General features: G+C 47.7%; 2 protein-coding genes across 2 annotated transcripts in view; one reads left to right on the forward strand and one right to left on the reverse strand.

Moving 5' to 3' along the window:
* Positions 1-8,414, reverse strand: part of LOC144824108 (uncharacterized) — a 45,284-nt gene extending 36,870 nt beyond the window's left edge. Inside the window, exon 1 of the mRNA XM_078683245.1 lies at positions 8,240-8,414. The gene's annotated coding sequence lies outside the window, so the exon portion shown is untranslated. The remainder of the gene's footprint in view (positions 1-8,239) is intronic.
* The window catches only part of LOC144824223 (uncharacterized), a 476,700-nt gene that overhangs the window by 149,410 nt on the left and 313,406 nt on the right, over positions 1-13,884 (forward strand). The window lies entirely within an intron of this gene.

Consider the following 13,884-nt stretch of genomic DNA (forward strand, 5'->3'; position numbering starts at 1 on the left):
AGGACCTCACTAGCAACACCTGTACTAAGAAGAACAACCACCTAAGTATCACTATACGTTTAGGGGTTTAGGCATGAACACATTACACATGATGCATCACAACATTCAGAGGTGTAGGGAAGAAAACACATGATTCATAAACATACATTCCGCGGTGTAGGGAAAAGTGCATGACGCATAAAAACACATTCAGAGGTGCAGCAAAGAACAATTGCGCGGAAATTACATATACCCCAACCTGTGACTGTCCCCAGGTCAACTGACCTCTCTGGGGCTAGGACGCCCTGTGTCCCAAATGTCAGGGCAGGCTTGTGGGCTCGAACAACCACTGGGGCCTAAGGAACTTCAGGGGCTCTAGAAACAAAATGGCGCCTTCAGGGGAGTCCCTCTCGGGGGACTCGAGATAAACAAAAATGACCTGAGCCTCTCGTGGGCTCTTAAGAAATGCCTCAATGCCCCCTGAAGCCCTCGTGGGCTAAATCACGAATGTGCCCGGAAGTCTCGTGGGCTTTCAACAATAATGTCCCCCGGAAGCCTCTCAGGGCTCGGAAGAACTGTCCCACACGTTGGAGTCCCGCTCGGGGGACTCTGAATCTCAAAATGCCCAAGAGCCTCTCCCGGGCTCTGAGTAAAGAATGCCCCCGAAGCTGCTGGGTTTAAGGGGGGGGGGGCAGCCCGCTGTCTTCCGGGGCCGCTCCAGGAATATGCCTGGGCCCCCACAGGGCCTTTTAGAACAATGCCCCCAACGTCAGAAGAGCCTCGACAGTATCTGAATCACAAGTGCCCTCCCATGGGGAGAGCACACTGGGGGGGGGGCGGGCAACGGCAATGTGTACCGACGCCCCCCTCTGCAACTACCAATACTGGACCCCACTCACCGGTCTTTCCTGGACTTTTCTCGTCCTGCGGCCGGCTGTTCTCGGTGGGTGGACACGCGCAGGGCTCAACCGCCGATGCGTAACCCCTGCCTCCTCGCTCCTTCGCCGGCTGACTTCCTCCTCTCCACACCGGAGCGCGGGGTGGGCTCCCGTCGACTTCCGGTTTTTGGAGGCAGTACTTCCGGGTCGCCGGGGGTAGCGCGGCGGCCCTTCCAGGCACTGCAGGCTGGGGGATCAATCAACCGAGGGGTAGGCTCCCTCGAGTTAAATAATAAACTGGGCCACACGAGGGGTAGGCTCCCTCCTTAATTTAAATATAAAGTGGGCTGGCCACCCGCTAGCTAAATTATGCCACGAGCAGCACAAATGCGAGGTGGGCACTCGCTTGGGGGCACAAAGTGGGATCCCCACGCCGGGGAATCCCTCGAGGTAGGGTTTTGCCGCTCCGGGCTACAGAAGCTAACAGCAGCGTTCCTGGGTAGGTAGAATCAAGCGTTGGTAGGAAGTACATTGCTTCCAGGCGCTAGGGCAAAGTCCAGTAAGGTTTTTAGGCAGGCAGGGGATCACGCAGAGCTGCCTGCAGAGCGCCCCCAGGCGCTAGAACAATAAGGAGGTAGGGGCACAGCGCTCCCCAGCGCTAGGATGCCCCAGAGTCCAGCAACAAGTCCTTCAGGAGGTGTGGGGCAAGGCTGGGCCCAGGTGCCAGCTCACAGGGTCCTCCTAGGCAGGGAGGCAATCCCCAGTGGCAGTCCTTCTGGCACCCAGCAGCAGCAGCCCCCCTCTGGAAAGGATTCAAGAAGAGAACATTTTCATGGGGTCACAGCCCCTCTTTTATACACCTTTTCCCTTTGTCTTTGTGTGCAGGGTGGGGGAAAACCAGTTGCAGCTGGTTTTGGAGCACTTTGTTTTCCTCAGCCACCCTTTCCATTCACTAGGCAGGCTAGGATCATTAGACGCACCACAGGGGGCGGAGCCAGCATTGTGTGGGGAAAGCCCAGCCCTATTCAGGTCCCAGGTGTACTCCTCCCTCACATCACTCATGCTTATCTCAACACTCACCACCGTGGCAGACCCATCATGACTCATGGAGCCAGGCTCACCAACCAGCTCCAGCCAATCACAAGCCAGACACAAATTACACAAACATGCCAACTTCTAGAAGTGGCACTTCCACACTAGACACAATCATGCCGCACACATCATTGCGCAACATTTAATCACACGAGTCCGCACATACCAAACTCGAGCCTGCACACCCCACGCATCAGGAATTACCAGGGACACATACATTCTCCATGCATTCCTATGGGAGGGCAGGCCAATGTCACCACACACACTCAGAGTGCGCATGCACTTTCCACTGGGACACAGTGAAAGTGCGCAGAAGCCAAAAATCACTAGCACCAAGTCACATATAATAAGCAAAAAGTTCAGGGGTGAACCTGCCAGAAGGGCCAAGTCCAACAACGTATAACATCCAACCGAATTTTTTTTGCTGTATAGGGGGATACCATAGGAACGTGTTAACATGTTTTAGATTTGGGACCTTCCATCGTTTGATTAGTCACCCAGACATGAACAATTGGTCAAGGGAATAATGCCCGTGCCCCTGCGATAATATCTCTCCATAAACAACTATCCATGTAATTCTATTCTGTAAATTTTACCTAAATGAACGACGTAGATGGATTATACCTCTATTAAAACAGGGGGGATGGAGACAATGCCATCCAGCTCTTTTGTATTTACAGATGTTGAATAACTATTATCGCATTGGAACGATGGTGGGTTTCCTAAAAAGCATACTGAGAGCAAGGAACAGTTTAAATGCTAGGTGTCTGACAGAAAATATATGGGATGTGTTATTTATGTTGACTAACTAGAAATAGCTACAGTAAATGAACTGTTTTATGAACTTGTACATATTTATGTTTACCATTGTATTTTTAGAAGTGAGATGAGATGTTTTTAATTGACTTCTTTTATGATTTTACATTTGCTGCTTGTGGATCAAGTTAGAAAAATCTACCGGAATACGCTGATCAAATACTGATTGGACCATATGCAAGGAGAGATGATTATATTGGATTGATTCAAATTATACGCCCCGATCAGATCTAAGGGATTTTGTTTTATGTGAGCTGAGAATGTAATGTGTTGGTGTAAACTTAACATTATTCACTCAGCAAATTCATTATCTTTAGGGACCGAGTTGAAGTCATCAATTCCAAAATTGACAAACGGAGCAGATCTACCCCTTCAGTTTGAGTAATTTGTTTCAGAGATGTGCGGATCCACTGGTGAATAATTGCTGCTATCTCACCTCTTTCTCTGAGCTCGTTCTCTTTTGGTTATCTTCGGGTATGGCTTCTGGAGATCTGGAGTAGATTCCTCTGACAACCAGGTTTCAGTTAAGAACAGGATATCCGGCATAGGAGATTCTAATAATTTTAGTATTTCCACCTTATCTTTGCCTAGGGTGGGGGGGTTTAGTTAAGCCGCTTTTAACGACTCCTCAATCTGAGGATGTAGAAGAGTCTTATTGTTTGTTTGTCCGCAGTGAGGGCTGTTGAGTACCAGATTACTCTATATATGTGGCTGGCATACATGCCATTTGCTTCTAAAGTTGAGACAAGCAAAAGGGATACTAAAATCTCTGTACCTGAAAGAGAATAGATCTCATGCTGAATATGCAACATTTTGAGTATACTACCCGACTCCTGGTCCGAGCGGATGTGGCTAGGAATGCCTGGGAGCAGACAGGCTTGTCTTTGGCAAAATGCTTGCAACACACACACAAAATGTTTGCAACACACACGCACAAAAAAAATTGCTCTTTAAAAACTCCATTCAACTGTATACTCACAGATGTGACACAAACTCCAAATCTTATTGTACAGCCTCACACCTCATTTATAAATGGATTAATGTAACACACCAGATATCTCTCAAACACATCAAAAATCTTCAGTTCCACGCAATGCTGCACAAAGACATACAATTACACAGGCATTCAGCTCTGCCGTGCACACGCATTTCATGAAACACAATTCATACACAGATTGTACCCCAGGCACAAAGACGTACACATTAGAAAGAAGCAAATGTTTTTATCAGACTGATCAGTCGCTTTCAGACTCATATATTATTTATCCACCCAAGACGACCAGTCACACAAACAAACACATACACACACACACAAATCACTTCCATACATTTAGTCACGGAACATTAGGCTCATTTAAGCCATTCACAGCCATCACCTACTCCCAGAGATCTACACAGAGGGCGAGCAGAAGGCGGGCACAGATCTGCACAATGACATGCATCTGCCCAAATAATTACGGCTCACTCTTCACACAAAGTTCTTGCAGCCTCTTCAACAGAGCTGTGACATCCCAGAGTCTCTGAGGCAATGTGGAATGCTGTTGAGGGAGTTGGAAGGTGTCAGTATCTGAGGAGGAAGCAGATCTGTGGATGGAGCATTCTGTAAGGAAATAAACTCCTCCTTTATATAACCACCATGGACACGCAATACTTCATATATTAGCAACGCGCGGAAATATGGAAAAATGTACGGCGCTTCAATATAGCATTGTGAGAGTACTGAGGATCTGTGAATTTTATGTTAAAAAAGCCACCGAAGCAGGTGATAACAAAGAGAAACTTTGTCACTTCTTCCAACACTCCACACATTGCATGTGCGCTGCACTTCACAGCACAAACACAACCTGTGGATTGTGTAAAGATTACTTTATGTATAGGATTTTGTACTGGAATGGTGTGTTCCCAGTATGAATCCTATGCTGGACAGCACACACACCTGTGTCCTACGGTGTAAAGGTTTTGCGTGGCACTAGGTAGACTGTGTACTTGTGCTGGGACAGTGAGCAGCAGCGTGCAGTATTTCATAAATCTGGCTCAGCGCTGCTTTCTCCCCCTCGCACATCATCGTGCTCCAACCAATTGGTGCACTGTGTTGCACTAAAAATAATAAATCTGCTCAGTAGTGTGCATGATTGGTCTGCTCAGCCTTAACCCTCACATTCTCTAGTACATGCTTGGTCTTCCCAGTCTCAACCCTCACATTCTCTTGTGCATGCTTGGTCTGCCCAGCCTCAACCCTCACATTCTCTTGTGCATGCTTGGTCTGCCCAGCCCGAACCCTCACATTCTCTTGTGCATGCGTGGTCTGTCCAGCCTTAACCGTCACATTCTCTTGTGCATGGTTGATCTGCCCAGCCTCAACCCTCACATTCTCCTGTGCATGCGTGGTCTGCCCAGATTTAACCCTCACATTTTCTTGTGCATGCTTGGTCTGCCTAGTCTTAACCCTCACATTCTCCAGCAGCTAGTGACAATTGCAGTGAAATGAGTGTGTCTTATCACTCTCTCCGTACTTCACCTCACCGTCCCGCTTAACATATCTATACTTCTCTGTGTACCTCCACCGTCTCTTTTATCTCTGAAATCTTTAGCTCAGCTTCATCTACCTCACCTCTCATCCAATATGTGTCACTCTTTTCACCCTTTGTATACCTCTTTCTCATGCCCTTGCCTCTCTCTCTCTTTAGTCTCTGTACCTACATCTATATCACTCTTAATCCCCGCTCTCTTACTCAACTTTATCTACCTCATCCCTATTTCTGTACCACACTTATTTTGTTTCTCTATTACATCCCTGTTTCTCTCCTCCTTCCATTTCACTTCTCACTCAAACTCATCTCCAGCTTTACCTCACTTCCATCCTCTCTCCATGTCCTACTACATTACCTCCCTCGCCTTCTCTCTCATCCCTTTCCATGCCTCACCATTCTCCTCTGCTCTCTAGCTCATTTCTCTCTGCCTCACCTCTCTTTGCCTCACCAACCCCTCACTCACTGAATATATTTTAGATTTATCTAATTATTAATTTACTACTAATCTCTCCACCTCTCTTTCTCACCCTCTACCTCTGTTCTCTTTCCTTCACCTCTCTAAATATATTACTACTTTCTGGCTACCTCTATTGCTCTACCTCAACCATTAACTATTCTCTCTTTCTCTCTCCATCACTCGCTCTTTCACTCAAACACACATCATTCTCTGGAACTCCTTCTCCACATCACCTCACCCCCTCCATCTTAACTATCTCTCTCAAATTTTATCTGTCCAGATCGCTCTACCTAACTGTCTCTTCCTCTTTAATTTTCCCACAACTCGATATCTCTATTTTAACATCACCTATCTTTCTCCAGTTCATATATGTTTTCAAATTCCTTGTTTCACTATACAGCAGATTCCTCTTTCTACACTTCACCCCTCTCTACTCTTGTAACCTGAAAAGTTGTGCTCTATCCCTTCTCATTTTGCACTCTCTATTGTGCATCGTCCACTTCTTGCTGCTTGTACCTCTCTCTAATTCACCTTTTATCTACATTGCCTCTCTCTTCACCCCCCCCCCCCCTTGGAAAACTGTCCTCTTCTGTCTCTCTACATTACCTTCTCCCTAAACTCTACCTATTTCTCTACCTCTCTTTCACATCTTCCTCTTTCTACCACTCTTCATCTTTCCATCCGGCTACCTCACATTTTTCTATATTCTTTTCCTCTCTCCACCTCCCATATCTTTCTACATAATTTCCGTCTCTCGCTTCCACCTCTACTTCATGTCTCTCGCTCTACTGTTCTCTTTCAGTCTCAGTGCATCTCCTGTATCCTGGCCGGTCCCATTATCTTACTCAGCAGGGTCACAGGTAACTGCCGAGCTGGAGAGGTTTACACATATATAGAAGTGATGATGGACAAGGCAGGAGAAGAGAAATAAAGGGGAGTTATTAGATGGGACTGTGAAAATTCTCCGAGCAGTGCTTTGATTTTTCGTTGCTGCAGCAGGAATGCAATGGTGAAAGAGCTATATTTACGGTAACACATTTTCTGCAACTAAAGCTACAATTTCAAGTGTTATATGCATAGGTATTTTTATTGTAATATTATGCACTAGTCCACTAAACGTAGCAGGTTTCCCTGCAATGGGAATAACAAGCTGGCTGGATATCCACTTAAAATGTTTTTGCAAGTAAAAGATCTAGACCCAAACTCAAAAATAAATATCTTTATCAATATTTGTGCAAGCTTCTTTTGATAGTACTTGGCTGGTGGACTCTAGCCAGCCTGGGCTTTTAGATGCTTTTGCCGGCCCCGGGTTCTGAAGGTTTAACATGATTCAATCTTTTTTGGCATCATAGGGACTTCAATTGACCCTAAAAGTGGTAATAAATTTAAATGTAATCCAAATAGGGAGCCCCAAATATGTGTTGATCTCAATGAACTGTAAGTTATAGTTTCATAAGCTAGTTTGAACAAACGTCGCCAACTGAATGCAAAACAACTGCCTCAAACTCAACACAGAAAAAACAGAAGAACTGATCTTCGGGAACACCGACTCTTGGTGGTTTGCTGAACTAGGACCCTCACCCACTCCTACACACCATGCCCGGAACCACTACATCCTCCTGGACAAACTCACCCAAAAAAAAACCACATCAACGCAGTCTCCTCCGCCTCCCTGTCCCTCACCTCGCTCCCACTCCTTCCTCCTCTGCTCCAGCCCCACCTCCCTCATCTGCTCTGGGCTCTCCTCCCATCTCCTCTGCTCCAGCCCCTCCTCCTTCCTCCCCCCTCCTTTGCCCCTCCTCCCAATACTCCCCCTCCTCTGCCTTCTTCCTCCCCTCATCTACCCCCCTTCCTCCCCTTCCCCCTCTTTTCCCCCCTCATCTGCCCCCTCCTTGTTCCCCCCTCCCTCTGGCCCTCCTCTCCTCATCTTCCTCTGCCCCTCCCCCATCTGCCCCCTCCTCCTCCCTCTGCCCCCTCCTCCCTCCACATCTGCCCCTCCCCCCTCTACCCCCTCTCTGCCACCTCCTCCCCATCTCTGTTCCCCTCCCCCTCTGGCCCCCTCCTCCCTCCTCCCCCCTCCTTGCCCTCTCATCTCTCTCCTCCTCTGCCCCTCCCCCCTCTGCCCCGCCTCCTCCCTCTTCCCCTCCTTCCCCCTCTACCCTCCTCCTCCCTCCACCTCTGCCCCTCCCCCCTCTGCCCCCCTTCTCCCCCCTATTGGCGCCCCTCTACTCCCCTCCTCCCTGCACCTCTGCCAATCCCCCCTCTGCCCCCACCTCATTTCCCCCTCCCCCTCTATCCCTACTCCCCTTCCTCGCCCCCTCCTCGCCACCTCCTCTCTCTCCTCCTCCTCTGCCCCTCCCCCCTTTGCCCCCTCCTCCTCCCTCTGCCCCCTCCTCCCTCCTCTGCCCCCTCCTCCCTCCACCTCTGCCCCTCCCCCCTCTGCCCCCCTCCTCTGTTCCCCCTCCCTCGGGCCCTCCTCTCCTCACCTTCCTCTGCTGTAAGAAACTGAACAGTTTCACTTCCGGGTCAGCACGCGCTGCTTCTCCCTGGCCTGTGAGTGTAGTAATCACTTCAAGCTTGTTGAGATGTTTCAAGAGTATTTATTATAGAACAAGAGTTCATCAGTAATACAGCCCCAGCAGGAGCAGCCAGCAAGGCGCTCAGCCCTTCTCCAACTGCGGTTTTCATACAACAACATTCCATGTTACATCATCCTTACAGGGTTCCGCTGGTGGAGAGATGGATGATACAACCTACAACATAGCTAAAGTATAATCCATGTGACATCATCCTTACAGGGTTCCGCTGGTGGAGAGATGGACGATACAAACTACAACATAGCTAAGATATAATCCATGTGACATCATCCTTACAGGGTTCAGTTGGTGGAGAGATGGATGATACAAACTACACCATAGCTAAACAGTAATCCATGTTACATCATCCTCACAGACTTCCACTGTTGGAGAGATGGACGATACAACCTACAACATAGCTAATATATAATCCATATAACATCATCCTTACAGGGTTCACTGGTGGAGAGATGGACGATACAAACTACAACATAGCTAAAATATAATCCATGTGACGTCATCTTTACACGGTTGTACTGGAGGAGAGATGGATGATACAAACTACAACATAGCTAAAATATAATCCATGTGACATCATCCTTACAGGGTTCCGCAGGTGGAGAGTTGGATGATACAAACTATAACATAGCTAAAATATAATCCATGTGACATCATCCTTACAGGGTTCCACTGCTGGAGAGATGGATGATACAATCTACAACATAGCTAAAATATAATCCATGTGACGTCATCTTTACAGGGTTCCTCTGGAGGAGAGATGGACGATACAAACTACAACATAGCTAAAATATAATCCATGTGACGTCATCTTTACATGGTTCCACTGTTGGAGAGATGGATGATACAATCTACAACATAGCTAAAATGTAATCCATGTTACATCATCCTCACAGGCTTCCACTAGTGGAGAGATGGATGATACAAACTACAACATAGCTAAAATATAATCCATGTGACGTCATCTTTACATGGTTCCACTGTTGGAGAGATGGATGATACAATCTACAACATAGCTAAAATGTAATCCATGTTACATCATCCTCACAGGCTTCCACTAGTGGAGAGATGGATGATACAATCTACAACATAGCTAAAATGTTATCCATGTTACATCATCCTCACAGGCTTCCACTAGTGGAGAGATGGATGATACAAACTACAACATAGCTAAAATATAATCCATGTGACATCATCCTTACAGGGTTCCACTAGTGGAGAGATGGATGATACAAACTACAGCATCGCTAAAATATAATCCATGTGACATCATCCTTACAGGGTTCCGCTGGTGGAGAGATCGATGATACAAACTAGAACATAGCTAAAATATAATCCATGTGACATCATCCTTACAGGGTTCCTCTGGTGGAGAGATGGACAATACAAACTGCAACATAGCTAAAATATAATCCATGTGACATCATCCTTACAGGGTTCCACTGGAGGAGAGATGGATGATACAAACTACAACATAGCTAAAAGATAATCCATGTGACATCATCCTTACAGGGTTCCACTGGAGGAGAGATGGATGATACAAACTACAACATAGCTAAAATATAATCCATGTGACATCATCCTTACAGGGTTCCACTGGAGGAGAGATGGATGATACAAACTACAACATAGCTAAAATATAATCCATGTGACACCATCCTTACAGGGTTCCATGGGAGAGATGGATGATACAAACTACAACATAGCCAAAATGTAATCCATGTGACATCATCCTTACTGGGTTCCACTGGAGGAGAGATGGATGATACAAACTACAACATCGCTAAGGTATAATCCATGTTACATCATCCTTACAGGGTTCCATGGGAGAGATGGATGATACAAACTACAACATAGCTAAAATATAATCGATGTGACATCATCCATACAGGGTTCCACTGGTGGAGAGATGGATGATACAAACTACAACATAGCTAAAATATAATCCATGTTACATCATCCTTACAGGGTTCCACTGGTGGAGAGATGGATGATACAAACTACAACATCGCTAAAATATAATCCATGTTCATCATCCTTACAGGGTTCCACTGGAGGAGAGATGGATGATACAAACTACAGCATAGCTCAAATATAATTATGTTATATCATCCTTACAGGGTTCCACTGGTGGAGAGATGGATGATACAAATTACAACATTGCTAAGATGTAACAGAGAGTAATAAAGACAGAGTCAGCACATGAAGAATTTCACTTCCGGGTCAGCGGCGGCAGCGACAGATGAGCTCTTCTCAGGTCTGTGGGTGTGATAGTGTGGGGTAATTTGTGGCAGAGTCAGCACCAGCAGCGGAGGCTGAGCTCCTCTCTTCAAGTCAGTGTGATCGTGTCCGGGTCAGCGGGGGCAGAGTCAGCACCAGCAGTGAGTCCTGTCCAGTCCCAGCCTCCTGCAGGGGGAGGGGCCTCTGAGGGTCTATGCCTCCTGCAGGGGGAGGGGGCCCTGCGGGTCTGTGCCTCCTGCAGGGGGAGGGGTCCCTGAGGGTCTGTGCCTCCTGCAGGGGGGAGAGGGGCCCCTGATGGTCTGTGCCTCCTGCAGGGGGAGGGGCCTCTGAGGGTCAGTGCCTCCTGCAGGGGGAGGGGCACCTGAGGGTCTGTGCCTCCAGCAGGGGGGAGAAGGGCCCCTGCAGGGGGAGGGGCCCCTGGGGGTCTGAGCCTCCTTCAGCGGAGAGGGGCCCCTGAGGGTCTGTGCCTCCTGCAGGGGGAGGGGCCCTGAAAGTCTGTGCCTCCTGTAGGGGGAGGGGCCCCTGTGGGTCTGTGCCTCATGCAGGGCAGAGGGGTCCCTGAGGGTCTGTGCTTCCTGCAGGGGGGAGAGGGGCCCCTGAGGGTCTGTGCCTCCTGCAGGAGGAGGGGCCACTGAGGGTCCTTGCACTTATCCTCATTTTCAGACCCTCACAGACCTCAGACCCCAGGGGGAGGAGAGGGTCTGTAAATGTCTGCTCAGGGAGGAGACTGTCAGCCCCTCCTCTTGAGTTTAAAGAAAAGACTGATTAATCCTTGAGCAAATCTATGAGTGATGACCCCTGACCTCATGCCTTTGACCCCTAACCTCATGCCTGTGACCCCTGACCTCATGTCTTTGACCCCACTCTCTGTTGAACTGTGCTTAAAATGGCCGCTGAGACTCCATTTTGTGTTGCCATGCTCTCGGCATGGCAACATGGTGAAGGATTGATTTCTGTGTCCCTGTTAGAATTTGCTTAGCCCTCCCCGCTCCTTGCGGTTGAGCCGATTCCGAGACGCTGCTTGTGTACCTCTCCCCTGGTTGTGCCAAAGACTTAGCCACATCCTGTGCACTGTCAGTAGTTCAGCCTCCCACGACCAACGGCTGTGCTCCGTGACCACGACATCTGGGCGCAGAAGCCAGAGGCTGTGTACATTGTGCAATCAGAGACAGATGCTCCCTGGCCACGATTACACCACCCGAGACGGATAAGGAACTTGTATTCTGATTGGATATGTAAAGGGTGTGGCTAGTGCTATAATTGTGTGTGCGCTGCGGAGTGAAGCAGCAGTCTCCGTAGAATTATCTTTGTACCATTCTCCGACCCTGTCCTTAGCTCAAGCTAATAAAGTAACTTACTTTCCTCCACAGCTAAGTTGTCCTGGTCTCTTTGGTAATGTATGAGTAAGGATGGTGAACCCGTAGATTCTAGGTGTCCCCTGCACCACTGGCTTTGACCCTCCAGTGGGGAGGGGTCTCCAAAAGCCAGTATCTCCACAACTTGCCTCTCTTTCACTTCACTGACTCAAAAGCATATGTTTTAAAATGTATCTTTTTAATAAATGTTTAAACATATCTCCCTATACAAGAAAAAGAACAAGAGAAACTAAAGAGTGGCAGTTCCATTTATAAATGTAAATATAAGGAGTGACAGCCAAAGTTGTAAGAAAGATATCCAACTTTCCATCACACTTAATACATCTGTCAGTTTCCCAAGTCAGCCTGCAGTATCAGGTTGGTAGTTTTCTACTTTATTGACAGGTGTGGTGCAGCGGCCAGGGCAGCTGACTCCGGCGCACAGGGCTCACTGCTTGAGCCCCAGCATTGGCCGCAGCTCAGCATCATGTGACTCTGGGCAACCAGACGGCCCCAGCACCTGGATACCCTTAGGGGTGATCAGTCACACTTTACAAATCTGCAATTTAGGGACATGCTTGAGTAAAAGGAGGAATTTGCTGAATTCTTTCATGCTTACGTGCATTTATTTAATCTTGAGGGAAACAGCTTCTGTATTTAATGTTACTGGTGGTTCTTTTTCCTAGGCTGTTGTACTTTATAGGGCGTGGGTGCTGATGGCTTCTTCCACTTATCTTCTAGGGATTAGAGAGTCTGCCTTTCTGTATTCAAAGTAGATGAAATATATTCTTTGTTGATTCTGTTTTTCACTTTTGTTTTGAATTTAGGTGCAAGAGTTTTCATGATGTTCCACCAGGGAGGAGGCATTTTCAAGAATCGGCCGTGCCAAGTGCCACGCATCAGGGGTTAGTGTATCACACCTTTTTAGTATTTCTTGAGGCATTTTGCTTTCATAGAGGCTTGAGTGCAGCCACCCTGTATTTGTTTAATCTTATTGCAGTCTTGGCTGGGCCAAGAGAAGGGACTGGGTTGTCATGGAAACGTCTTCTGGGCTCGGCTTATTACAACATATGGGCATTGTTTCTAGCGCACACGTCCAGAAACAGTAATGAAAGCGTCTCTGATCCTGAGCACATGCTCTGTTCCTACCACCAGTCCAGGGAGGGACCAGCCTATAGGACACTGTGGCTGTGCCAGGACTGGTCCCACAGGTCAGTATGAGAGCCATTGTGTTGGCCACTTGTGGGTCTGTTTCATGGACTGGTGGGAAATTTATGTACTCTAGACTTTTCCTGATATTATCACATGGACTGCAATTTGTATAGCAACCAGAAGTCTGGTCACCAGCACATTACCTGTATCCATTGGGGTGTTTCAGCACCCCCTGCATGCCTTAATGATTGTGCACCCCTCCAATTTACAGACAGTGAAGAAGACCTACATTGGTCAAATCCAGAGGCTAACATTTCTGCCAACCAGGGCCTGGACACCGCTGGTGCCCCAGATTAAATCCCCCACCCTAAACTACTCCCTAATGGTTTGTAACAGTCAAACTAAATCAGATACACCAGGGAAGCACTCTATTAATCGACCAGGACACTCTTCTATCATAGACTACATCCTGATATGTATCAGCATGGCACCAGGTGGTGGACGTTGCTGTTCTGACCCAACACAACAGCGACCACAATGCTCTAATCTTGGACTTGGAACTGCCATTTAACAAGGAAGTCTCTGGTCTAAACATACTGAAAGATGACAGATTTACCTAGATCAACAACAGAAGAAGAGTCCGGTGGTCAACCATACAGCAATCCCATGTTAGGATGGCATCCCTATACGACTTAGTGATTCTGTATCTAGTGGCAGCGGAACAGTCCATTCTCAGTGATGGTACATTCATCTCCTTCACTCGAGTTGCAGAGACCTATGAGGTGTTGA

Source organism: Lissotriton helveticus, chromosome 1_1 (genome assembly GCF_964261635.1).
Source record: "Lissotriton helveticus chromosome 1_1, aLisHel1.1, whole genome shotgun sequence".
Taxonomy (NCBI): domain Eukaryota; kingdom Metazoa; phylum Chordata; class Amphibia; order Caudata; family Salamandridae; genus Lissotriton; species Lissotriton helveticus.